The 26,497-nt window shown below is 38.8% G+C and overlaps 1 long non-coding RNA gene across 4 annotated transcripts in view; it reads left to right on the top strand.

The window, feature by feature from the left end:
* Nucleotides 1–26,497, top strand: part of LOC309499034 — a 322,784-nt gene that overhangs the window by 151,414 nt on the left and 144,873 nt on the right. The gene's annotated exons all lie outside the window — the stretch shown is intronic.

Raw genomic sequence — 26,497 nt, 5'->3', positions numbered from 1 at the left:
TCGGAAAGACTGAAAAGGCAGTACCTTATGGCAAGTTTAGTGGGATGACTCAGTACGAATATAAAAAGTACTTTTATAGAGGTTACTTTCATATAATGAGCACTCAATAAATGATAATTGCAAATAGGATAAAAAGGTAATAGCATCCATTAAATGTATGACTATATAGAAGAATTGGCCTAAATTTGCTATATAAGTTTTGAGAAATATCCAGCCTGGATTTTCCCTTGCTATTTCTTAATGGAATATTCCGAGTTCATTACAAGTTTAGCTCAATAGACAGTATATGTGGCATTATGTTGATAAAAAAAGGGACCATCTGAGAAAAAAACACACATATAATGTAAGATGGTCCCTTGTTTTATAAATATATATATATATATATATATATATATATATATATATATATATATATATATATATATATATAAAGTTTCAATGAGGCAATTACAATTAGAAGTAAATGGAGCATTTTTTTTTTTTTTTTTTTTTTTTTTGAGAACTTAAAAGAAGAAATGTGAAGCTTATGATTTTATTAAAACACTATTTTATTTATTTTTTTATTTTTTTTGGCATTTTATTAAGTGTTCTTTCCCAAATACTGTAAATGTTTACATCACATAGTTTCCATCTTGATGCTATACTACTGAAAATGAGTATATTAAAGTTTACAGATTTTTTATTGGGTTTTTTTGTTGTTTTTTTAAAGAAAAAAATTGTGCTAATCAGCATTTTGCCACAAACCCGGAACTGAACCCAGAATATTCCTTCAAAGAGAGTAACTAAACTTATTTTTAAGTATACATGATAGTCAGGCCCATTTTTTGCCATATCACACCTTTAATACCTCCAACCAGAATATCCACAAAGGGAATGTGAGTGAGAGAGAGAGAGACTGAAAAAATAGATGTGTAGAGAGAGGGGTACAATGGCCCTGGCTTGGCTGATCCATAACAGTCATTGGCTGTTACATACATCTCAAGATCCATTCAGGCTCTGGAGATAATCGAGCCGGCCGACAGTTTCCCCCCCGCAGCCCAATGGATTTATGATAGCACTGTCAAGAAAATGAGCCAGAATGACACAGTAGCTGACTTTAGCTGCAAATAATGTGATAGGCCGTACAGTGGCTGTGCAGCAGCTGCTGTCATCGCAGGTAATAGGCTATAAAGAAGCCTGATAGCAATACCTGTCATTGCTTAATGGCTGACTTCACTGAAGAGCTTTTGTGGCCTTTAACATGGAGATAATAGAAGATACAACAAATTTTATAGCTTCCCGCCTTGCATTCATAATTTATCGGAAGCGGGATACCGCACAACAAGGACAACAGTTCAGAAATGGGATGAGATGGAAGTTTGACGGGTTGGCTGGGACAGACGTGAACTGCTGAGCGGAGGACGAGACAGTTCTTCTCCACAGCTTGCTTTAAGGAAGTGAATTGAAAGATGAGGAGATTGATGCTTATAAATCCAGCCTTGTATGTGTAAATGTAACTCACAAAAGTAACAGTGTTAATGCTTTTAACTCAGTTGTATTGTTATAGTTAAGAGCAAATGCATATAGATATCTGATACGTTTGATAAAAAAAAAAAAAAAAAAACATTGTTGAAAAAATATAATAATAATAATGGTTTGTGGAGGGGATGTACACTTTTTATCTCCAAGAATGGTTTTCATTAGAAATCAGGCCTGAACTTTATTTTATTTTATTATGTTGATGAAGAATATCCAACTATGTAGTTGTTTATTATTGTTAGTTTATTTGATACACAGGAGTTTTTTGAGTCATTTACCAGTAGTGTACAGTATACCTGGCGATGTAGAAGTGAATTGCACATCTGTCATTTGAAATAACTTTGCAGCCTGTACACCAAGTGTGTGGATAGCCCTCCTCTTTATCGCTCACCACACTACTGTTACCTGTTCACCACACTGTGAGTAGAGAGTTACCAACATGGTTATTTTAAGGACAGTAGACCGTTTCTGAGACACCAAGTGAGCGGCAATATCGACACTGACAGTATTTTTCACAGTGTGGAATGGAATTAATGGGAATGGTATTAAATTATAAAAATGCTAAATATAAGCATTTTCACTAGTGGTCTCAGATTTTTTTAACTTGTTTTCCACTGCAAGAAAATAATAATAATAATCAGCAGACAATAATGTCCTGGCAGAAAATGACAGACATTTCCATCAACCATAAAACACAATTCAATGCATAATTCAAAATACGGGTAAAACACCTGAGTAAAGTTAGTACAGAAAATTCCTTCATATTAGCACGGTACATTAGGCTGTATTTCTATGGACTTTTTTCCCCAAATGCCATCAATGGTCCATGAAAATAAATAAATAAAAATAAATAAACAAATAATCAATCATATTTTATTATTATTAAACACAGAACCATTGATGGTGTTTGAAAACATTTTACGTTTGTATAAACATTTTCATTTAACTATAAAAACAGTGAATATTTTAATGTAACTGGATTGGCCCAATTCACTAAATTGCAAGTAAATCACTGTTAGCCAGATTTATGCTTTAAAACAACTAAAAGGAAAGACAAAGAACAGACATTTATTTATATCATATACACCATTGATGGTGTTTGAATACATTTTCATTACATAAAAAAAAAAAACAGTCCCCGTACATTAAATCTTGTTCGAAAGTAATGCACACACTTAAGCACATTCACACACACTCTCAATGTGAGTGTAATCAGACAGCTCCATATGTCACCATCCTTCATTACGAACCCTTACACCCACAGTGTGGCTATATAAACACTGAGGTCTAGGCCATGCTCTCTCTTTCACCTCTCACTAGAGGACTTCAAAGTCACTCCAGCACACCGGTTTCTGATGAATGCTTCCATCTGCCCGTCCGACGTATGTCTCCATCTACATTCGGCTCCATTCCACTCTGGAAAAAAGCCCCAACCTTTCCACAACCTCCTCTGAGTGTGGCCATTTGTTAGCACTTAGCGTTAGCCTGCGTCTGGGAGACCCAGCTCTAATTTGGTACGCTGGTCCATCAATCCTTTTAATACAATGCTTCAGCGAAGTCGCTCAGGCTATGTAACTAATGCTGGCTATTACTATCCTTATTAAAAGTGTAATGTTGTATTAAGTAGACCAATAAAAGTGGATTGTTTGGTGCAGCGATTCTATTCAAATGGAGCATGAATTTATGATGGGGATCTTTCAGTGCCAAAATAATCCCTGTTTTAGTAGTGGGGAGCTTGGATAATTGTAACAGTTCTTGGTTTTTGCTAAATTATTCTGGAAATGTGTAACCTTTGGCTTAACCTTTGAAATTTTGTCCAAATATCTTTGACATAAAGTGCTATCATTACCCATTTCAATATAACTCAATCAAGTTGGATTAAACTAAAAGTACAAACATAACTCTCTATTGTGAGTAAATTATATTTCATCTGTGTACATTCTTATATTTTAAATACTATACAAATCATCAGATTTTTTTAAAAATCAGGTTGATATGAAAAAACAATGCTTTTAATAACTACAGATAGACAGTTTAACAGATTAAGGATAAATACATCAGTTATAGAATTTTGTAAAAAAAAAATAAAAAAAAAACAGTTGACAGAGGGATAACTGCTGAAAATTATGGACATTTTTACTTACTTAAAAAAAAAAAAAAAAATAATCTGGTATCGCTTTATTTTGATGGTCCCTTTTGAACATTCTACAGACTATAAGTAACTTTGTAAGTGCATGTCAAATTATTCTAAACCTGCCAGTCTACTAATACTCTACTAACACTCTAATGAGAGTTAGTTGAAGGTGCAACATTACTTATAGTCAAAGCATGTGTTAAAGGGACCATCAAAAGCCAAGCATCTATGTTGATGATACTGTAATGTATGTCAGAGGTAGACAACTGAATTATGCATGTCTGCAGCATGTGTGTTATTACAGATTTTTTCAGAGTACCAATGTTAAGTGTTACAATTATTCTGTACGATAAATGATACTGGAAATACATTTATTTGAGTCAGGACACAATTTTACGCATACATAAATATACTGCAATCAGTAAAATATGACCAAACATTCAATTTTCATCATAGAACCTAAAATATCTGCTCTCATATTGCGACTTACACTAGCAATTACACTGATGTCCCATCACAAATGCGTCTATACACAGATGCACACTGATCATATATACAGCTTCCTCAGCAGTCGTCATCGGTTAACAGAAAGAACAACACAAGGGCAAGTCTAATCATCATCTGCTGCAGACCAGAAGGGTAGAATGTGGCAAGAAGATAAAATGAATAAGAGAGAGAGAGAGCTAAATGAAAAAGAGAGCTGAGAGTCACTGAAGCAGGACACACATAGAAATTAATTCCCTCCTTTCAGAGCAAAAGAATATGTCTAACTCTGACAAGCAGGTATGAGGAGAGACTATTAGGGCCCTTTGAAATAAATAAAAAATAGAGAGAAAAATACTCTTAAGGACGCAAAAAAGAAACGATGAAGAAGTGAAGAGAATAAGATGGGCAGAAGAGAGGCAAAGAAAAAAAGGGAGAGAGAGGCAAGACACAGAGCACTTGGTTATATATATATATATATATATATATATATATATATATATAATATATATATAATATATATATATATATATATATATATATATATTCATACACAATGGCAATTCAAAGTGCTTTACATAGAAGAATTTAAAATAATAAAAATAAATAAGAATAATTAAAACAGTTTGGAAATTTATAGAAATATAAATACATTAAAAGATCAACCAGTACATTCTTCAAAATATCTTCATTTGTGTTCCACAGAAGAAAGAAAGTCAAACAGGTTTGGAATGACATGGAAGTAAATTATAAAATAAAGTTTATAAATAAACTTTATAAATAAACTTTAAATATATATATATATATTTATAAATACAGTAAAAACTGTAATATTGTGAAATATTATTAGAATTCAAAATAACTGTTTTCTGTTTGAATGAATATATTTTAAAATATAATTTATTCCTATGATGACAAAGCTGAATTTCCTGCATCATAACTCCAGCCTTCTGTGTCACATGATCCTTCAGAAATAATTATAATATGCTGATTTGTTGCTCAAGAAACATGTGTTAATATTATCAATGTTTAATATTTGTATTGCTACTTAATATTTTCGTGAAAACCATGATACTTTATATTCTTTGATGAGTAGAAAGAAAGCATAGACATAAACACAATAATCACATGTCCATTTGTCCACTAAAATACAAGAGTCTTCCATTACAAGTAATGATCCTGTTAAAATGCACCTTGTCTCTGCCACATTTACTCAGCCCTCTTTACCCCCTATACAGTCAGTCATAATTAACTCTGTCATCACGGCTGGTAGCCTAGCAGGCCATTACTTGGCCCTGTAGTTGCATGTCCCGGCCTTTTGCTCTAATGCTTTATCAGGCTGAGGTACATCACCTCAGGATTGCTTTGTCAATAAGCTGACCGGGCCTGACCTGGCTTGGGCATCTCTAACCAGACAGCCTGAGTGACAGGTCGAAGATGGCTGATAATTCACAGAAATTGGAAGTGTGAAATCTTTAAGGGCCACTTCTCACGGCTGCCAAATGCCAGGGTATCTCTCCATCAGTGTACTGTTCTCACAATCCCAGGCATTGTTAATGGTGGCCTGTCTGTCCATCAAGACCCTGCTTCTGCTGGGATTTATCCCCTGTTTGCTTCCTTATCTCAGCTGGCTGGTTGCACTATCCTGGCCTAACTGGGATGCTGTGTACTTGTTGTGTGTGTGTGTGTGTGTGTGTGTGTGTGTGTGTGTGTGTGTGTGTGTGTGTGTGTGTGTGGTTCTGCTGAAAGGAAATAAGCTACAACACAAGTGTGACCTCACCTTCTTTTTCTCACTTTCCTACCTCGTCAAGGTAGAGTAGTTCTACTTTAAAACACCTTCTCCCTTAAAGGGATAGTTCACCCAAAAAGAAAACTTACTGTATGTCATAATTTACTTACCCTCATGTCCAGGGCAGGACTAGGGGGCTTGGGGCCCCTGGGCTTGAGTTTATGTTTGGGCCCTACTTACGCTACAAACATCATTATGGAGTAGCACAAATTACACAAAAATGTAAATATGCTTTGAGATTCCTAGAACAATTAATATGCAACATGCCTATAGTCAAAGTTTAGTGGTAGGCTATAAATGTTTCTAAATTACATCAGTGTAATTTGGATTATGGTGGTCTGCATGTTAAGATGGGATATGAATTGAAGTACATTTAGCCTAAAAGTAATAATAATAATAAAAAATAAAGTAATTGTGAAATAAAGTTCAAGATAAGAAATAGTCACATTGTAAGATTTACAGAGCTGTGAGACAGGATTATTGTTAGCTAAGACTAAAACTATTAAACAAAAATCGAATTGTCATTTATTTGAACTTAATGTAGGCTACTAAAATTAATAAACTGAAATACAAATTGAATTAAAAACTATAAAGACACATTTAAAGAAAATATAAAAACTTAATACAAATGACAAAAAAACACAACAAAGTCACTAAAACTATAACTAAAATGAAAAAAAAACTATTTTAAAATATTAATACTGTAAAAACTACAATAGAATCTCAATAATACTAAAATAACACAAAAAAAATCCACAGTTAGGAGAAATAGTGTCAACGTTGTAAGATATAACATATTTCATCTGTCAGATACGTCAAGTGTGATATATGAAGTTATAAGAAGATATAAAGTTTGCAAATGTGAGACACAAATTGTAAATGTTAAATATAAATTCACAAATACAAGATGCAATGCTGCAATTAGCTCATTTTAAACTGAGACAGAAACAGTCTTCTAGAAAGTATTGTAACATTCGCATGACATTGCTAGGAATGAACTCCTTTCTATTATCTATCAACTGTTCAGTACCAACTAAAGATCTAGGCCATTTTATGACTTTTATAATTAGAGTCAGACAAATTTAAACAGCCTAAAAATTAAACCAAATTTACAGTTAATTATCAGGATGATAATTAGCTTTATGATTAAGAAGATAAGAAAAGAAATAATATTTTACTTGTTAGATTGGTCAAAAATACGAAATGGCACAATCTCCTCTATGTCAGTTTTTATGATATACTGCTGTTAATATCATAGTCAGTTTGACAGGCAGCGCCAATTAACATGAATTTATCTCTACACAAGTGAACATGCTAAATAGTGTGTTAATTACCATGATTAGCACGAACAATTAGTGATGTTAAGAATTTTGTGATGAAGATAGAAATGCTTTGTCGTGCTTGCTTTATGGATGGTGGCCAATTTTAATATTTTACAGGATGATGTATGATAAAAAATGTATTGGGCTGTCTGGATGTAAAAATATAAAACTGTATAGCTCTGTCCTGTAATGTTAATATAGAACAAGATCACCTCATGAGATGTTTGGAACTAGAAATTTTACAACAAGAGCTTTTCATTTTCAAACATGCGTTTTGTTTGGTATAACAAATAAAGCTGAACAATATGACTTGCTCCATACAGCAGAAATAATGAGCAGCGCGCTGAAAAGCGACTGTCAGCTGCTTATACTCGAGGAAGCGGCTTCCTCAATCTGACACGAGCACTCAGAGATGTGAACTGTATGTTGAATCGCAGTGAACAAACCCAGTCTCTTCCGAACCTCATGCTGTCACTCATTCTACTTACACCACATGCAAAACCAGAGAGTTCCCACTCGCTCTCTCCAACGGAAACTATCTCTCTCCCCTGGAACTAAAGGAGGTGAGAGAGATGGAGCAAAAACAAATGGTAGAGAGGGAGTGGGTGATGGGAAGAAGAAACAGGAAGTGAGGGGGAGAGATTGAGAGAGAAAGACACTCCACATCTGTTAATCCAAAGAAGCTTAGTTAGGCTGAGAGTTTGTCCTGTATTTGTTTGTAGGATGGAAAGCCATGGGAAGAGGGAGACGGAGAATGTGAGAGAGAGAGACACTTCCATATTTAGCTACAGAGAGGTTTAAAATCTCAGCCAGCCTTTACTGTCACAGGAAAGTGAGTTCCCAGGCCGACACATCTCAAGCTGTTCAAATACCCATTAGGATGTTTTGTTTCCCATGCGCACTGACAAAAATGAAAATAAAAAAAAGAAACGTGAGCGAGGGGGAGCCGATGGAAATTTATCAACAAACTTATGTGATATTTAATGATCCTTGTATGCGGAGGGAGAGACCACAGCCTGATTCGCCTCTGCCAAATACCGATCCCCTAACTTAATTTCCTGCCCAATTGCTGTTTTATAGTGCATAGTACAGTGATACCAGCTAGTAATATAGAAAACAGATTGCCTGTGCAGCCATGTGGATCAGACTGTTACAGTGCTGGGGAGAACCTGTAGTCTCTAGAGGGGGGTCTGTCGGTGGGCTTCACTAAACCAACAAACCCAGGCGCTTCCCTCATCCCTGACTGGCAGCAGCTGGCTGGATTGGGAAGAGATTGAGATTCCAGAGCTGGAATTGTGTCAGATCCTTACTTTGAGGTTTAACTTTAGTGTTGTGTAGACAGTTCTGTTGCGTTTATTTTTGGAGAATATTCATATACACAAAAGCTGCCTCTAAGGGTACAGAATGACATATTGTGTCGTTTTATCAGAACTTTAAAATGGTTTGTGAAGCGTGAGCTGCTTACAGGTACAGTGTTGAAGAGTAACTAACTGAAGTAGCAACTTTACTGCATTTTTCAATATAATAGTTCAGCTGTTTTAAACTAGCTTATCTGGTAACAAGCTTTTTTTTTTTTTTTTTTTTTGAAATGCTACATCACTTTTTTTCATCAGTTTGTATAATGGATGGTAACTTCACATAAAAGTATATATATATATTTTTTTTTTGTAGGGATATTCAAAATAATGTTGTTGTGCAGTAATTCAACAAGAATAATATTAAAGTATATGAATTTAGTTGTTCAAATGCTGTTTAATGCTACTAATAGTAATAGTTTAATAGTAAACACGGAGGTCCCCTCTAGATTCATGCATGGTGATCCATATGAATACAGTTTATGCTGTAGAAGTATTTCCTTTTCAGAATACTGTGTATACATGCACATCGTGTTTAAAGGGTAACTAAACCCTAAAACGACTTTTTTTTAGTTAATGATCTGTAAGACTGGGGCTTTATTAATGCTGTTCATTGATTCAAGTAATTTTTTTGACATTTGTGTTTAAAGTGTTTTAATTCTACAAAATATGGTGTAAAAACGTCTGAGTGCTGCCCTCTTCAGGTTGTACGGTGGCTACTGCAGTTGAATTTTCTTATTGAAAGTTGTGGTACCCTCTGACGTCAGAGGGTACCAGCTAACCACGCCCTTGCCTACAGAGAGACGCATCTCAGCTTAGAATGTTATCTGAAATAATGGCATTTTTAAATAATTAAAAATAAACAAATTGATATGATACTGTAGGTGAAAAACACTGACGTAGAAGCACCAAACCTAAGCCTAAACTTGATACAAATTATAAATTTGTTTCTCAAATCTGATTGGTTGATTGGAATGTTGTTCCAGGAATAACAAAGATGTTGATCTAGAATATTGAATGTTGATCCATTGATATGATATGAACATTCTGAATACAAATATGATATGCCTTAAAAAGCTCATACTGCAGGTATGTATGGCACATTAGGGCTGTCAACGAATATTCTAAATTCGAATATATATTCGAATAGTTTTAAAAAACAGAAATTCGAACGTGAAAATTAATATTCGAATGTGAATTTCGAATATGGAAAAACACGCCCGCGGAAGCAGAGGCGCGGGCCACGCGGCTGTCTGCTTTGCGAGTGGGCGCGCTGCCGTGAGGCGTCAGGGACAGGTACACGAGTCGCACTGTCTAGCACAGCGTCACTGCTGAAAGTTGACTTATGGAAGATGGCAGAAAATCCAGAGCCCAACTCGACCGCAGCAGAGAAAGTGATTTTAACCTCCCAAAATCTAAAAAGCCATGTCTGGAAGTACTTTGGATTTTGGTCGGTCGAAGGTAAAATTGTGGAGCCGCGAGATAAAGTAGTATGCAAGCTATGTAAGATACAGCTAGCATACCATTCGACCACTAGCAACATGAGGTCACATCTCGAAAATGTGCACCCAAATGAGCTTGGCATAATGACAATAATTTATTTCTTTTTTTTTTCCTTTTTTTAATACAAGCACCAAGTATGTAAGTAGCCTTTTTCTTTTTTAATAGCACTTTATTTTTTATGAACCTCAGGGTAAAAGTTCTTTGTTGTCATATTTCTCGGAATTGTGTGCCTCATTTTATTTAACATTAAACAGAAAAGTTCCATGTTTACCACAGCACAGCTCGCTCGGAGCTTTCAATGTCGGTTCTATACTGTAAAACTTCAATTAATGTTAATACATTTGTTTCAATCACTGAATGAAGCCTGCTATATTTGGGACAAGAGTCGCGACCTTAAATTGCTTGCACAAAACTCTTGATCAGCACTCAACATGTGCTTATTGTTGTTGTTAATTTAAACCGTTATGCGCAGAGAGAGCGTGCGCGCGAGGGAGAGAGTTGGAGTGAGCGAGAGTGAGGTCTGCGGTCTTGGCCATTAGTTTATTTACTTGGTTTTGTGTTGGTAATACATTGTCAAATATGTTTAAACTTAAATTAACTACCTATACAAGTAGTTATGTCTCTTTGTATTAATTTGTCCTGTTATTGACGTAATGCGCGTCATTGACAAAATGCGCAAACAGATGTTCGAATAGTTCGAATATTCGTGTGTTTTTTAGAGGGAATATTCGAACGTCATTTTTGAGCAATTTTGACAGCCCTACAGGACTGAATTTCTAACTGGGTTATACAGTGAGAGGTGTTGTTCTTATTTGAACGCACAATCATACAAATCACACATTTGCGAGGAAAAATGTGTCAGTCGTCAGTCCGAAATATTAATATTAAATATAATTATTATTAAGATAGAATTGTACGCATTAAATTTGCATTAAAAACCTCATTAGTATTTCCATATAGATTTGTTCCCTTTCAGTCGGTCACGTCCAATGTCACGTCGGAACGTACCGACGAACTGGGATCTCGCCGGAGATGCTAATCACCTTTGAGTGTAAACTAAACCCGGAACCGGGTGTGCTCGCAGTTCAACTTTTTGCTTCGGAACCGACCACTTGTGTATTTCCAATGCAATGAACTGTTTGAGTGATTTACTACGAGTCAGGAAGAAGCTCTGCTTACCAGTGTTGGTGTAACGGCGCTACAGCGGTGTTCGCGATCTTCAAGATCATTTACTGCTGTTTCAGTGACAGCCTAAAAGAGCTTATAGCACACTAAAGGCTGCACTAATTCCTGCAAGCTGTGTTGCGGCCATTTCCCCTGTGCGCTTCAGCACTGAAAGAGCTTACAGTATTTCCATAAAAGAGCAAAGAGTGGTGTGACACAATGTCTTTTTAAAGATTTCATTCCACCCGTGTGTAGCAGACTTCAAGTGGTACCCTCCGGACACCAAGGAAACACGACCAAACAAAGAATGGGATGATGGACTTGTAATATTTATTCACCTTAAACAGAGTAGTGAGGCAAGATTAGTACACAGACATCACAAGGCCTACTCTCTTATCCCTGCATTGAAAGATGCACGTGAAAACGAAGCTCTAATTTTAGCACGGTTAAAAGAACCACTTTCAAGGAAAATAAGCTAATCACACAGATACACATTATGACATATACTCTTAACAGTGTTTTAACATCATAATCATAGTGATTACATTACAAAAAAAACCAGTAAATGCAAGACAAATATGAGAGAGAAAAATACCTCTGCTTCCTAGTCCGCATACACCATGCGTCTGAGCGCGAACGCTTAAAGGAGAAGCGATATATTTTCCTTTGGTGTCCCACTAATTAAGGCCCCACATACAACAATTGATAGGAACTCCCGATTGGAACCATTGAAAATAGAACATTGAAAACAAGTTTTGCTGAAGTTAACAGTTTATACAACATTTCTCCTTACCCATAAAAATAATATCAAATTAAACTCAATTGTCTAAATCGACCGGCTACACGTCCATTTCTGGATGTAGTCGTTCCTGTCCTCAATTGAGGAACTTTGGCAGTATGGAAGCATATTGGTGCCGAAAAATAAAAATGGAACGCCAAAGATGCCAAAATCTGCTTAAATAGTTTTTCCTCTCTCACTACTCTTGATGGTGGCGGTCAGGGGGTTCGTCAGGATTCCCCAGGTGGAGTCCGCAATGTGCTGCCACCTGGTGGGTTCATCCTCAGCTCCCATCCAGCACCTTTGAGACAACAGCTGCTCGCTGCTGGGGCTTATAGTGCTGCTGGTCAGGCTACCTCCGCCCTGCATGCGATGGCGTCCTGCAAGTCTACTAAGCCAAAGCACTCATATGCTTGAGGGTAGTTCTGAGCCGGGGTTGATGCAGGAACTGCGCACAATGACTGACTGTGATCAAGTCACAGCGCAAACCCCCAGTCAGACGATGTCCACCTTGGTGGTCCAGAAGTGCCCCCTGGCTAAACTTTGTAGGGGTGCGAGATGTCAACAAAGCGCGCTTTCACGTGACAGCCTGCGCTTCCAGGAGAGTGGAGACTCCATCTCCAGGCAATCCAGCTGATTTGGAGGTGCTTCAGGACTGCACATGTAGACCTATTTGCCACCCCGGACACGTCTCATTGGCAGTTTTTTTTTTTACTCCCTGACCGAGGGGACCCTTGGCACAGATGCACTGGCACACAGCTTGCTCCCGGGGTCTACGTAAATATGTGTTTCCCCCAGTGAGCCTACTCGCAAAGACTTTGTGCAAAGTCTGGGAGGACGTGGAGCAGGTCTTGCTAGTTACCCCGTATTGGCCCAAACGGACCTGGTTCCCGGAATTATTGCTCCTCATGACAGCCCCTCCTTGGCACATTCCTCTGAGGAAGGACCAAGGCATCCTATGGCACCCATGTCCAGACCTCTGGAAACTCCACGTCGGGTCTCTAGACGGGATGCAGAGGACTTAGGTGATCAACCCCAAGCGGGGGTAGACACCATATCACTTCAGTGAGAGCCCCTTCTACGAGGTATGATTACGCCCTGAAGTGGAACCTATTCTTTGAGTGGTGTTCTTCTCGCCATGAAGACCCCCGGAGATGTCCGATCAGAGCTGTGGTTTCCTTTCTGCAGGAAGGGTTTGAGTGAAGGCTGTCTCCCTCAACCCTGAAGGTGTATGTTGACGCGATTGCCGCACATCACGCTGCAGTAGATGGTAAATCCGTGGGAAAGCACAACCTGATCATCATGTTCCTGAGGGGTGCGAGAAAGTTAAATCCTCCTCGCTTTCACCCCGTAACCTCTTAGGATCTCTCGTTGGTGCCTACAGCATTGCAGAAAGCCCCCTTTGAACCGCTGCAGTCAGCTGAGTTAAGTCAGCTGTCAATGAAGAGCTTCCATCAAGAGGGTAGGGGACCTGCAAGCATTTTCGGTCAAGAGATGGTGCCTGGAATTCAGGCCGGCCCGGTTATGTGCCCAAGGTTCCCACCACTCCATTTAGGGACCAGGTGGTGAACCTGCAAGCTCTGGAGGAGGCAGAACCAGCCCTAGCTTTGCTCTGTATCGTGCCTATACGTGGACCAAACGCAGGGCTTCAGGATCTCAGACCAGCTCTTTGTCTGTTACGGAGGCCAGCAGAAGAGAAAGGCCGGGTTGAGAGCTCAATCCACCAGAAGTGTTGCTTCCTCCAGGTCGCTGGAGCGCGGCGCCTTGCTGGCAGATATATGTAGAGCTGCGGGCTGGGTGACACCCAACACGTTTGCTAGATTATATAGCCTTTGTGTGGAGCTGGTATCCTTCCGTGTGCTTGCCTCAAGTATCCAGTAACACCGGAGACCCCACTCAGTGTCGGCTTGCTGTGCCATTCCCCTCCTAAGGACCGGATACGTGTGCTATTTTGTTTCAGTAGAGTTCCCCAGTTGGCTAACCCGGTTGAGTTCCTCCACCACCACCATTGGCAGTCAGACGTGGTGGACCGTCCAGCGCCAAGCTTAGCACTCGTAAGTACGCCCAGTGGTTGACCGCTGTGCTAGGCTAGGTGCCCATATGTTGTGATCCCTATGGTGATCCCATATGTGTATTCTTCCACGGTTCGACTTCCCTGATGGCAAGCCCGTGTCTTTCCCAGCAATAGTGACGTTTTGTTAGGGATCTCAATTCATCGGTATGTTCTGACGTGACGTTGATTGTGACTGACTGGCAGGGAACGTCTCGGTTACGTATGTGACCCTCGCTCCCTGAAGGAGGGAACGGAGACGTCCCGTCGCCACAGTTGCCACTGCTGAGCGGCTAGGGTCACCTGCCCGGCGAGATCTCAATTTGTGATCTCTCCGTTCCCTCCTTCAGGGAATGAGGGTTACATACGTAACCAAGATGTTTTTAGTACAAAAATTTAAAATAGAGCAACAACAGACTTGCCATCTGAGGCAAATACAGCAACTCAAACCAGAGCTCAGGTTATGGATATTCCATTGAGCCTAATACTGATAAATCTTAACAGCAGGACACAATAACTTTATACAACAAATTGCATGTTTATGTTTGATAGACAGCAATATATCTTAGATAAAAGATAGAAATGCATTGAAAACATTGTACATTTGTGCTATAGTGGGAAAGAGGAAATGGTCTGTCCCTACGGGCAGAGGTAGGATGTAAAACGATCTCCCATTAAACCACATCGCAAGGGCTTCTGCCAAGAGCTGCCAGAACTGACCCTTGAGGCACTGCCAGTGTTTCTCATAACCATTCCACAGAATTAATCTTCCAATCTTGGCATTATCACTTCTTCCTTTTAAATTTTCTTGGATTTCTTTTTCCCTGTCCTCCCCCTCACAGGGCAGTGGGAGTTATCTTTTGCTTTCTACATTCCTTAGATGTTTAATATTATGTACATCTATTTTGGCAAGAGCTTAGTTCACTGGTTTGTTTCATTGTTTTTATCTAATGTGTTTTTGTTTTTGTTTGCTTTTTTGTAAAAAAAAAATGTTGGGGGGGGGGGTTATTTTATTAATTTATTATGATAAGTACAGTATTTTAAGCTGTATTACATTTTGAACTGCTCTCTGGTTCTTTAAGAGTTTCTTCACTCTGTTTACTGTTCAGACATACAGCGTGTGCTATATTCCCCCATCACCTTTTGCTATTTTATCACTCTGGCATGAAATGGAGGCCAATAAATCATATTTGTTCTCTCAGAGGTATATAAATTGACATATGCGCTCATAAATTGTGGATTTACTGCTTAAGATAAGTGGGGAAAATTGGTTGTGTGTTTTGAGCCAATCATTGAGCCATTTTATTTGATTTTCCAAGTCCTTAAAAACATTGCCTCTCTTACAGCCATAATTTGATATTGCTGTATAACTCCAGGCCATCATTTAAGAGGTCCATTTGTAAATGTTTAAAATGAAAACACTAGTGCTGTCCATGTTTGCACATCCGTATCGACAGACAGAACCCTGCTAGGCTGTGCTAACTTCTTTTGCAGCACCCCGCTCCTCTTTAAACAAGTTTTTTTTTTCCTCACTCCTCATATTCTACTTTTTCCCCTCGCTGGATTTGCTCGCAGAGGGCAATTCGAAAATCAGTCCTGAACTTCAAGCAAAGGTTAATGCTATTCACTGTTTTTCTTTTTCTCCTTCTCTCTTTCTGTCCGTATTTTCTTGTGGGCCGAACCACCCACTTAGCTTAAGGTCACAAGCTGAGGCAAATGCTGTATGGAAGGGGCTGCCCACAAAGTTGGTATCCCTATGATTAGATGTACTTCTGGCCTACAACATATTCCAGCTCACTTTCCAAGTCAAATAACACATTTAGTGAATTGGAAACAAGATTTAAGTGGCTCAGGACAATACTTCCATTCCTCTCATCTTTTTGCTTCAACCATTTCTTTGTGTATTAGTGCCTGAAACTGCTATTAAGAGTTAATCTTCTTTTTCTCTCTCTCAATTATTTGGAAACAGGTGAATTGAGAGCCAGTGCTAAAACCCCCTTTTGACTAAAAGGAGAGAAAAGTTGCAGGTCCCCTTTCTTTTCTCACACTTTTGTCTTTCTTTGGCTCTTTCACTTTCTCTCTTTTTATCTGTGGATAAGAACCACTTCTGAGGAATTCTGTGGCCAAGTATGGGCCCTTGAAATGTCGGAATTTGATTCAGAGATCCTATTGTCTTCTTCTCTTTTTTTCTTTCCATTAGTCTGAATAAAAGATGCACATATACTATCTATAAAAAAAATTGGGGTTTGTAAAAAAAAAAAATTGAAAGACATCTTTTATGCTCACAAAGGCTACATTTACTAATTTAAAATAACTTATTTTTAATATCTTAAAATTGTATGTATTCCTGTGCTGCTAAAGCTGAATTTTCAGCATAATTACCCCAGTCTTCAGTGTCACATGATCCTTCAGAAATCATTCTAATATGCTATTTTGTTGCTCAAGAGTAATTTCTTATTATCAATGATGAAAACAGTTGTGCTGCTTAATATTCTTGTGGAAACTGCGATATATACATTATATACTGTATATTCAGACTTTTTTGATGTGTAGAAATAAATGAAACTGCGTTTTATTTAAAAAATATATATATTTTATTATAAAATTAAAAGTGTCTTTGCTGTTACTTTTGATCAATTGAATACATCCTTGCTGATTAAAAATATTCATTTCATTTTTAATTTGTAAAATACAGCAATATTATCTGAGTGCACTACCGGGAAATGCACTACACTTGTAACCTTCCTCAGCTATCATTTGATTGAAATACTAAAAATAGTTGTTCCATTCTGCCTTTTTAAACAATGCTTTGGAGGTCATGCTGAAATTACGTTAGCTGCTTCAGTGCCAACAGCACAGTGCTACCTATTTGCTAAGCATTATGTAAGAGACATCAGCAACACCCGTGCACTATGTGACGGGCATCTAATGAGGGTCTAATTAATCTTCAAGCTTTTGATGACATAAGCATGTCTGGATCAAGAGTCTTTGGTGAGCAGCTTGTTTTTGCACTTACCTCAGTGATAAGTGCCTAATGAATCACCACTGCAGCTGTGACAGGTTTGTTACATTCAGGTATGGGACCTATCACAGATACTGTATGCCTGTGTATTTAAAGCGGCAATGATACAATAGATGCTAATTACCATATTAATTTAATTCTGAGGACACGGACACATTGGATAGAAAAAAACCTGCAGTATGACAGGAATATTTAAAGTTACACCTTAAACATGATTTTTAGAAGTTGTAAATAAAACAACAATTACTGGAGTATGTTTTACAAAGAAAATACAATTTCAGTCTTTCTACCTCAAAATTTCACATTTAATTCAAAGTGTTCCTTGCCAAAGTTGTGAAATTTACTTGCAAATTTTTATTGAAAATTGTTTAAAAGTAAATCTTACACCATTGTTTTTTGGAAGAGTAATAGCATTTGCAAACTGCAACAGTTCATATTACAGTTTTTGTACAACTTATACTGAATGACTTTTACAACGCTCCTTTCATGATGCGGGCGAGTGCTCTGGCTCTGCACTGGCCGTTAACGCTGGCATCAGCCGAGAGTAGGCACACTGGAGACATCAGAGGATCGCCTCTCTCCAGGTTCCTTTCTCCATATTTGGTAGTTCCAGGGAGCTATAATAATTTGCCCTGGTCCAATAAAGAGACTTTTTTTGTCTCATCGTTAAAGTTTGTTTTTACAGCCAGTTGACAGAATCGGGCAGAGTACTCGAAGATAGACAGGTTCTCTTGGGTGAATTCAATAAACTGGGCAAAAAAAAACAAACAAAAAAAAACATAACTGTTTTCTAGCTGTATCTAGAAAGAAAAAAAAAACAATGGCATTGACATGTTTTAAGATACATTATGTCAGTGCTATTTGCTTTGAATTAAAACCGCTCAAACATGCATTTTAGTCTGAGACTAGGCTTAAGCCTTGTCTGTGGGGAAACCGGGGGAAATTATTTATTAAATAAAACAGAAATAAGTAATCCACAGAAGAGAATGGTCAGCTTAACCATGTGTAAAACACAACAATACAGACAAAGACTGAGAACTAATGAGGAACTTAAATACACAGTGCTGATGATGAACCAAATGCAGACAGGTGTGTTCGTTAAATGAATGTCCATGACAACTGATAGGTGGTGGGAAACTAGAACAAAGGAAATAAAAATGAAACCAAAGCTAAACTGAACATAATGGTGACAAATATTTGAGAATACTTTTTAATTTTGCATTAGAAAAAAAGGCACTAATTAAAGAGAAAAGCATATTGTTTCTGTGCTACTAGTATCGCAAAAATATGGATTGTTTCCAGACAAAAACATATTGTCCTGACCCAATCTCACAACATTGGTTGAACAACTAAGTTATTTTGATATTAACACAAGAGGACAGTTTTACATCTTTTTTTTGGGTGGAAAATTTACCCACAAATCGGTAAGTTAACTCTGTATATTAAACTGAGAGAAAGTATAATTATATTGAAGAAAAAAAAAGAAAAAAAAGAAAAAAAAAAGAAATTCATCAAAAACAAATGACTACTTCAGACTACTACTGAAGCAACAAAATAGCAAATTATAATAGAATTACATTATGATAAGGCAAGAGATTGGCATTCATTTCCATATAAAATTCATCTGATATTATTCTAAAAATGTTCTGAACCTGGAGGAAGTATAGAAACCCATGTAAAATCTTTTTGAATTAGCAGTTGAAAATGAAGCCATTGGAGCAGGAAGTTCCTGCCGCCAGTAAGCTGCATGAAGTGGGGTCAAAACTATGCTGGAAGAACCACAAGTTAACTTTCGTCTGGAGTCCCCATAGCGCTGTACTGTGGCATCAGTTCAACAGCTAATTTGTGGTGCACTTGCAAGAGTGAAGCTGAGAGTGGCTGTGTGTTGGCTGGCTGTTAGAAGCAGCCCAGATCAGGGTGCTGCTTGCAGGGACCAGCTGGTTTGGAGAACCCTGGACAGGGTCCAGGCCACCCACCACCTCCCTCCCTTCCCTCACTCCGCATTTGATCTAGCTTTGATTTTGTTATGTTTCTGGGGGCTAGAGAAGACAGGGAGGGTCAGAAGAAAGGGAAAAAAGTTTGTTTAGGGAAGTTAAGAAGAGTGGAATGGATGTAGCGAGTAGGATGAAGTGAATTATGCTTTTGTTCAGTAAATATTTTTATTGAGATATTTATGTACACATGAAGGCTTTTTTTTGGGGGGGGGGGGGGTATCTAACAGAATTATCTAACAATTCTGACTTTTTTTATCATTATTGCAAGTTAACATATTGCAATTCTGACTTTTTTTTCTCGTAATTTTGTGATTTAAAGTAGCAATAACAGTCTATTATTAGGCAGAGGGTAATGGCAGATGAATGTAGATTGTGGTTACTGAGCAGAGGATCGTGGGAGGCACACACTCCATCGGTACGAGAAAGAAGGATCCCGGTGAGTACAACAGACTGTTTATTCACTTACAGGTGACAGATTAGACTGTGGAGAGGCAGAAAAAATACAATGGAGATTGCTAGGTATTTGCAGGATAATGCGCTGGAGGTAAGTAGTTATTTAGGTAGTCATTTGTCCACATTGAGACCAGACAATGAATGTGGATGAGGTGTGTGCTTATATAGTGCTGGGATTGGTGTGCTGATGGGTGGCAGGTGCGTGATTAGAACTCAGTTGTTGTTGATCGATGTGAGGGTGTGACGGTGGAGCCTGGTAACTCCTTGACAGTACACAACCTCCGGCCCCACGTCCCACTCCAGAAGGCCTAGGACTCCAAGGTCATGGTGGCCAACCTCTTCCTCGGGGTGCTGGACAATCTGGATGGGACTCATGGAAAGTGGTGAGAAGGGCTGGATCCATGATATCATATCTAGGTATCCAGGATCTTTCATTGGGTTCATACCCTTTCCAATCCACTAAATACTGAAGACGGCCTCCACGGCACCGGGAGTGCAAGATTCCTCGTACTGCATACACTGTGCCATCCATGGGCCTAGGCTCTGTGGGATAATCAGACAGAGGAAAATGGTAATGGTAAGGCTTTAGTAGGGAAACAGGAAAAGATGAGTGAAAACGGTAACTGGAATGGTAGGTGACTAGGTTTATCTGGCGAAGCATTGTGAAGGAGCCAATGTATCTGGGACTCAATTCCTGGCAGGGCAGGCACAGCTTGATGTCCCTAGTTGAGAGGCACACATGTAGGTTGGTGTGTTTGCCCGCCAGCATGGCCCTCGTGGCGGTACACTGCCCGCTAGAGATGGTGGTGAGCATCGTCCTAGACCCTCTCATTCTCCTGGAACCAATAGTCCACAGATGGTACATCCAACGGTTCCTCCGACAACGGGAACAGAGAGGGCTGGAAGCCAAGTATGCACTGGGAGGGTGTGAGTCCAGTAACAGGCTGACGGAGGGAGTTCTGCGAGTACTTGGCCCAGAAGAGAAATCTGTTCCAGGAGTTCTGGTGGCCGTGGCAGAAGGTTATCAAGAATCACCCAATTTCTTGTACCTTCTTCTTTGTCTGACATTCAACTATAGATGATATCCAGAAGAGATGCTCACGGCCACCCCTAGGAGGATGAAGAAGGCTTTCCACACTCTGGATATGAATTGGGGTCCATGGTCAGAGACTAAGTCCTAAGGTAGGCCAGAATTGTGAAGCAAATGGTTGAACATATTTCCAGTAGTCTCCATAGCCGTGGGCAGTCCTTTCAGGGGCACTAGTCTGCTGGCCTTGGAGAAGCTATCCACAACTACGAGTATGCAGGTAAAGCCATTGGGTGGAGGGAGATCAGTGATAAAATCCACTCCTAGGTGTGACCAGGGACGATGAGGGATAGGCAGAGGTAGGAACTTGCCGGGTGGTAAGTGGCGTAGGCTCTCGAGAGTGAAACATTACGAACAACCTTGGACAGACCTTCTCACCTCCTGACCAATTCCCGGCCACCAAAATAGTATTTACTATTATTTACCTTGTAGCAGTGAGAGATGTATACTGTGTACTCCCGGAGCACCTCATGCATAAAATCCTGGAAAACGAAGGGGGCCTTGACAAGGCCATACGGCATAATGTAGTACTCATAATGTCCCGTAGGTATCACAAATGCTGTCTTCCACTCGTCCCCATCACATATCTGGATGAGGTTAAAAGCACTTTGGAGGTCCAACTTGGTAAACACGGTGACTCCTCTGAGTTGTTACAGTGCTGCTGAGACGAGGGGAAGTGGGTAACAGAGCTTCACTGTGATCTTATTGAGTGCTCTATATTCAATACATTGCTGGAAGCCTCCGTCCTCCTTTGCCAAGAGGAAGAATCTTGAAGCAGAAGGGGACATGGAAGGGCGGATATAGCCTTGTTGTAGAGCCTCTTCGATATACTCCTCCATGGCCTTCTGCTTGGGGATTGAGAGAGGATATATCTTTCTACTGGGTACAGTCTCATGGGCGCTGTGGAGGAAGTTGTGAAGCTCGTTTGGGACAGAAGACGTCACTGAAGTGGGATTAGCAGGAGGGAATATCCACGAACTGCTGTTCCATTGGGCTTTCAATAGATGTAGTGTTAACTGAAAGGATCTTAGGGTGTCAAGGAAGAATATGTGGAAGGACTGGAAAACAGGAAACTAGGAAACAGCTATTGCACCACTTCAGGATTTCTCCTGTCGACTATGATAGTCCTGGGTTGTCTTGAACGAGCCAGGGGTGCGCCCTAATATGATTCGATATGAAGTTGACCAACTCTGAGTTGAATGGGTCCCACACGGTAGCGGACATGATTCCAGCTGAGCGGTTTTCATGTCATTGATTAGACTTGGTAGCCGGTTTCAGTAATCCTTAAAATGGAAGACTGGGACATACTGAAATGACATATCCTCTCACACCACAATATAGGCAGAGACCCTGGATCAGCCGTCATTGCCGCTCAGCCGAGGTGAGTCTGGTGTTGTTGACCTCTGTGGGCCAAGACCAATGGAATCATCGTATGCAGAGAGATGCAGTGGGTTCCAACCCCTGTCGATAGGTGGTGAGGAGCGAGCATTCATTCCATCCACTTGCTATGGCTAGGGTGCGAAACTTTAGGACATAATCATTAATTGACATTTTTCCTTGTTTTAAATTATATAGTTGCTCACCGATCGATGAATCACCAAGAGGTCTGCCAAAAACTTCCTGGAAGTGGGCTATGAAGCTGTCAAGTGATTGGGTGACTGGTTCTGCTTGTTGCCATATTGTTTTAGTGTGGAGAGGCAAGAATAATACAAGGGAGATTGCTAGGAGTTCACAGGATAATTCACTGGAGGTAAGTAGTCATTTAGGCAGTCCTTTGTCCACGTTTAGACCAGTTGAGGTGTGTGCTTATATACTGCTGGGATTAGCGTCCTGATGGGTGGCAGGTGCGTGATTAGAACTCAGGTGATGTTGATTGATAGATGTGAGGGAGTGACGGTGGAGCCTGGTAGGGCTATGCATATATATATATATATATATATATATATATATATATATATATATATATATATATATATACAGGAAGCTAACATTTGAAGAGCATCACAATAAATAATCCATTGAAGACCATATCATTTTTTGTAATGATGCAATAAATAAACACATAGCGTTTAATTCAGCACTGACAGAATGAGGTGATAACTGACCTGAATCTGAAACGATTAATTCTGCTAAACATGGAATAAACGTGACAAGGAAACACTGCTAAGCTGGGCTACTTTCACATCAAATTTATTTTAAACCTGTAAAGCAATGACAGATACTGCTACACTCCTTCTGAATTACAGCTGAAGAGTTGTTCACTGCAGTATAGTGAATATAGACACATTGTTTTGTGTTTATAGTTGCTCTCTCAGTTCTGAAAACAAGTTTGGTGCCATTTGTTTGCCATTATAATAATGCCCATAATAAACCTTGATCTCCGTCTGTTGGCCTTTTCAGCTCGAGAGATAATTTTTTCGCAGCCCATTAACAGAGCATGGCCAGCATGGCTGGTGTTAATAGTTGTTCAGTGACCGTGGCACTCAGCTTTATAACTGTCTGTTTATCAAGAGAGAGGTTGCACCCCAATCCATAATGGCCTGCATTCAGTGATTGCTGCCACACTGTTGGTGCATTAATTGAATTCATGCCAGTGCAAAAGTTATTTTGCATGAGTGCATAAATTTGGCACATTTATGGACCAACATGTATTTATTTATTTATTTTATTTTATTTTTTATCAGGAATTCCTCCTGTTATTATATGGATAAGATTTATCTTCCCTAACCCCCAGAAACAGAAACATTTTCTCAGTCACAGCTCTGCATATTGTTATGTAGCTTAAGGCTTGTATTTAAAACCACTGAATAATTTCAATCAAATTATTTTAATTGAGTGCTGGATCAGTAATTACAGGTTGGAGTCATTTAAACGGCCCTGGAAGTCATGTGATCGTGGGCATATTAAAAGTTTATGTCCGAGATAAAATTAATGAAGAGGATTGTAATCATTTGACTGCCTGAAAGAATATAATGATGTGACTTGAGCCATGTGGAGAATGCATCATATTCGATAATCAAATGTGCGAAAAGAAATAAAAAATGGGATCGTAGCCATTCACCAGAACCTCCGGCTGATGCCCTCATTTGCACCTGGGTCTGTGCCGTACGCCAAGGCAAATGTTAGGTAACTTTAAATGCCACCAAGCCTGTCAGGAACGCATGAGAATTATGAGATGTGTGTGACAGCAGAACCGTAGCGATAATCCTGTTTACCCACATCCGCATCTTCTTGTCACGAAACATAAACGCAGGAAGAGCGGTTCGAGGGGCGTTCGGGGAGGAAATAAACTCGCACGTGTGCGCGAGTCGGATGCGGGGACATCTTCGCAACGCATAATTCAATATGACTAATCACGGTGGCCGCTGCCAACTCAGGAGCTCCTCTGACAATCTCAACCCAGCGGTATTTCGATAAAGCCAAAAAACTGTGAGAGGGGGAAACGGGGCCAGATGTAGTTGGGGCACGTACCTGGGAAGCACTGCATCTCGGCTGGGCACCTGTCCATGCCCGGCTCCCTGAGCTTAATCCTCCATTCACAGCTCTGGAGAAAGTTGGCTCCTAGGCCCGGCTCCTCTCTCTCTCCTCATCACGCGGATCTCGCCCTGCTAATCGGCATGCCAGGAAGCAGCCTACAAAAGGCAGCAGGAATTTACAGTAATAATCGGCCAGGAAAATAAGCAGCACCTATGCGTTATTGAACACACAGGGGCTTACGGAAATTGATCGTAATGGCTTTCATCACCATTACTGATGCTTCATGCCTCACTTGCAGGTATTGTGAGAAAAGCAGGTCATGTCTTAATCTCTTTGCCGTACCCGTATAAGGGCATAATCCCATATGCACTGGTATTGAGATGAATTTGCATATCTTGGGAGGATTGGAGTGTGTGATATATCATTGAACAGGCATATTTTCAACTACTTAGCATTACTTAGCATGGTTGCATGTTTTTTTTCTCAGTCTAACGCCCAGTAAATTGCTATTAAGAATAATATATTCAAGTTTGTGGCAGTCTTCCCTCTCACATTTTATAAGCCAATGTAAATTTACTTGGTTTATTTACTCCTCTTTGATTTGCAGTATAGCCTAACCTGAAATTATTTGGTACATGCTCAACAGAACATTTGTTTTGATTTCTTAACGAAAAACTAAACTACCAATTGCATGACAAAAACTTTTAAGAACCATTTAATCCTTTAGAAAAACTAGCTTGTTATGCTCCAAATGGCAACAACTTGTTGCCATTTGTAGCATAACAAGCTAGTTTTTCTATAATAATGTTTAACTTGTTGCCAACAAAGTAAAAACGTATTATTATTATTATTATTATTATTAATGTAATGTGAATAACAAATAATATAGTTTTCCATTCACATCAAAGTGTCTCTAAAAGGGGTACCAAAGTTAAAATTGTTCAAATACCTCTACAACACTGACAAATTATTTAGTGCAGTTTGCTTTTTTGATTGTAGGGAAATAATTCAATTCATTCAACACTCTGTGTGTTGTGTGACTCCGAATGAAGTTTGTGAGTAAGGCTAGTAAAATAGTCATCTTCTGTAATTCAGTCTTCATACAAGTGTTTCACCAATTTATATATAAAAAAACAAAAACACATTTTGCCATTATTTATTCACCCTCATGACATTCCTAACCTGATCTTCTTTCTTCTATGGAACACAAAAGAAGATGTTTTGAGAAATGTTTTTGTCCATTCAGTGGAAGTCAGTGATTACCAAAACTGATTGATTACCAATATTCTTAAAATATATTAATTTGTGTGAGGGTAACATAATTTACATTTTTGGGTGAACTATCCCTTTAAATATAGCTGAGAGAAAATACAGAGCACATGATATTAAATATTGTCTGGGAAAATTTAACGTAGCATGAAATTGTGCCAAATGGTCTATGTTACCCTGTAGTAAGATGGTAACAGCATTATTTTTAATAGTCAACTGGCCAATACTGATATTAATATGGTATGGCATTTGTCATAAGCAGCCATCCTCTCCCTAACAAAAAATTATTTTGTAGACTCTGTCATAATAATGCTCTTTCAGTACATCACATGACCTTAGGTGAGTGCTAGGCATAGTAATAGTAACATTTCTAATATCAAACATCACCAAGTTTTAGGCTGTGGATGAAGTTCTGAAATGTTAATCATCCCAAACTTAACCGTTGGCCATTGTCGGAGAGGTCAACAGAAGCACATTAGCTAATTGGAATTTGGCATTTTCTAATTAGTTTTAAGGATGACAAGAACAAAGAACACAGGTTTTCTGCACTCTATTCATTGCCTACTGCTTTGTGCGCTTGGACTGAGGGAAAGTGTGCTTTGAATGTAATTACTTATAAAGAAATCCACCTTAATGCATCTTTATAGAAATAACTAAAGAATTTCATTCAGGACAATGTGCCTTATCTGCACTATCCTCACTTTCTAACAGGGAGGATAATGGTGTATCCTCAGAGTCATTAAGACTTTATCTTGGCTGTTGATTAGAAGCTGTCAATAAACTTGGTCAGTGGTTAGTATAGAAAGGTTATCAGTATTTAATAATTCACAGTGTTCTGACAATAAGAAGCATGTACAATACAAAACACGTTAATTCTACGCTAATAAAGGAGTTTTTTTTAGTTTTTTTTTTTTTTTGTTCCTTGTTCTGCATATACAGTACACTGATATTCAACGGTTTGTGGTTTGAAAAATGTTTTTAAAGTCTTGTATGCTCACCAAGGCTGCATTTATCTAATAAAAAATAGAGTATTTTTTTCATTTGACTTTATTTTCAAATGTAATTTATTTTATGTGATGACAAAACAACAATTTTAGCA

The sequence above is a fragment of the Leuciscus leuciscus genome (assembly GCF_965113295.1).
Source record: "Leuciscus leuciscus genome assembly, chromosome: 5".
Classification (NCBI taxonomy): Eukaryota; Metazoa; Chordata; class Actinopteri; order Cypriniformes; family Leuciscidae; genus Leuciscus; species Leuciscus leuciscus.
The sequence above is the reverse complement of the archived record's forward strand: the minus strand, read 5'-3'. Positions and strand labels throughout refer to the sequence as shown.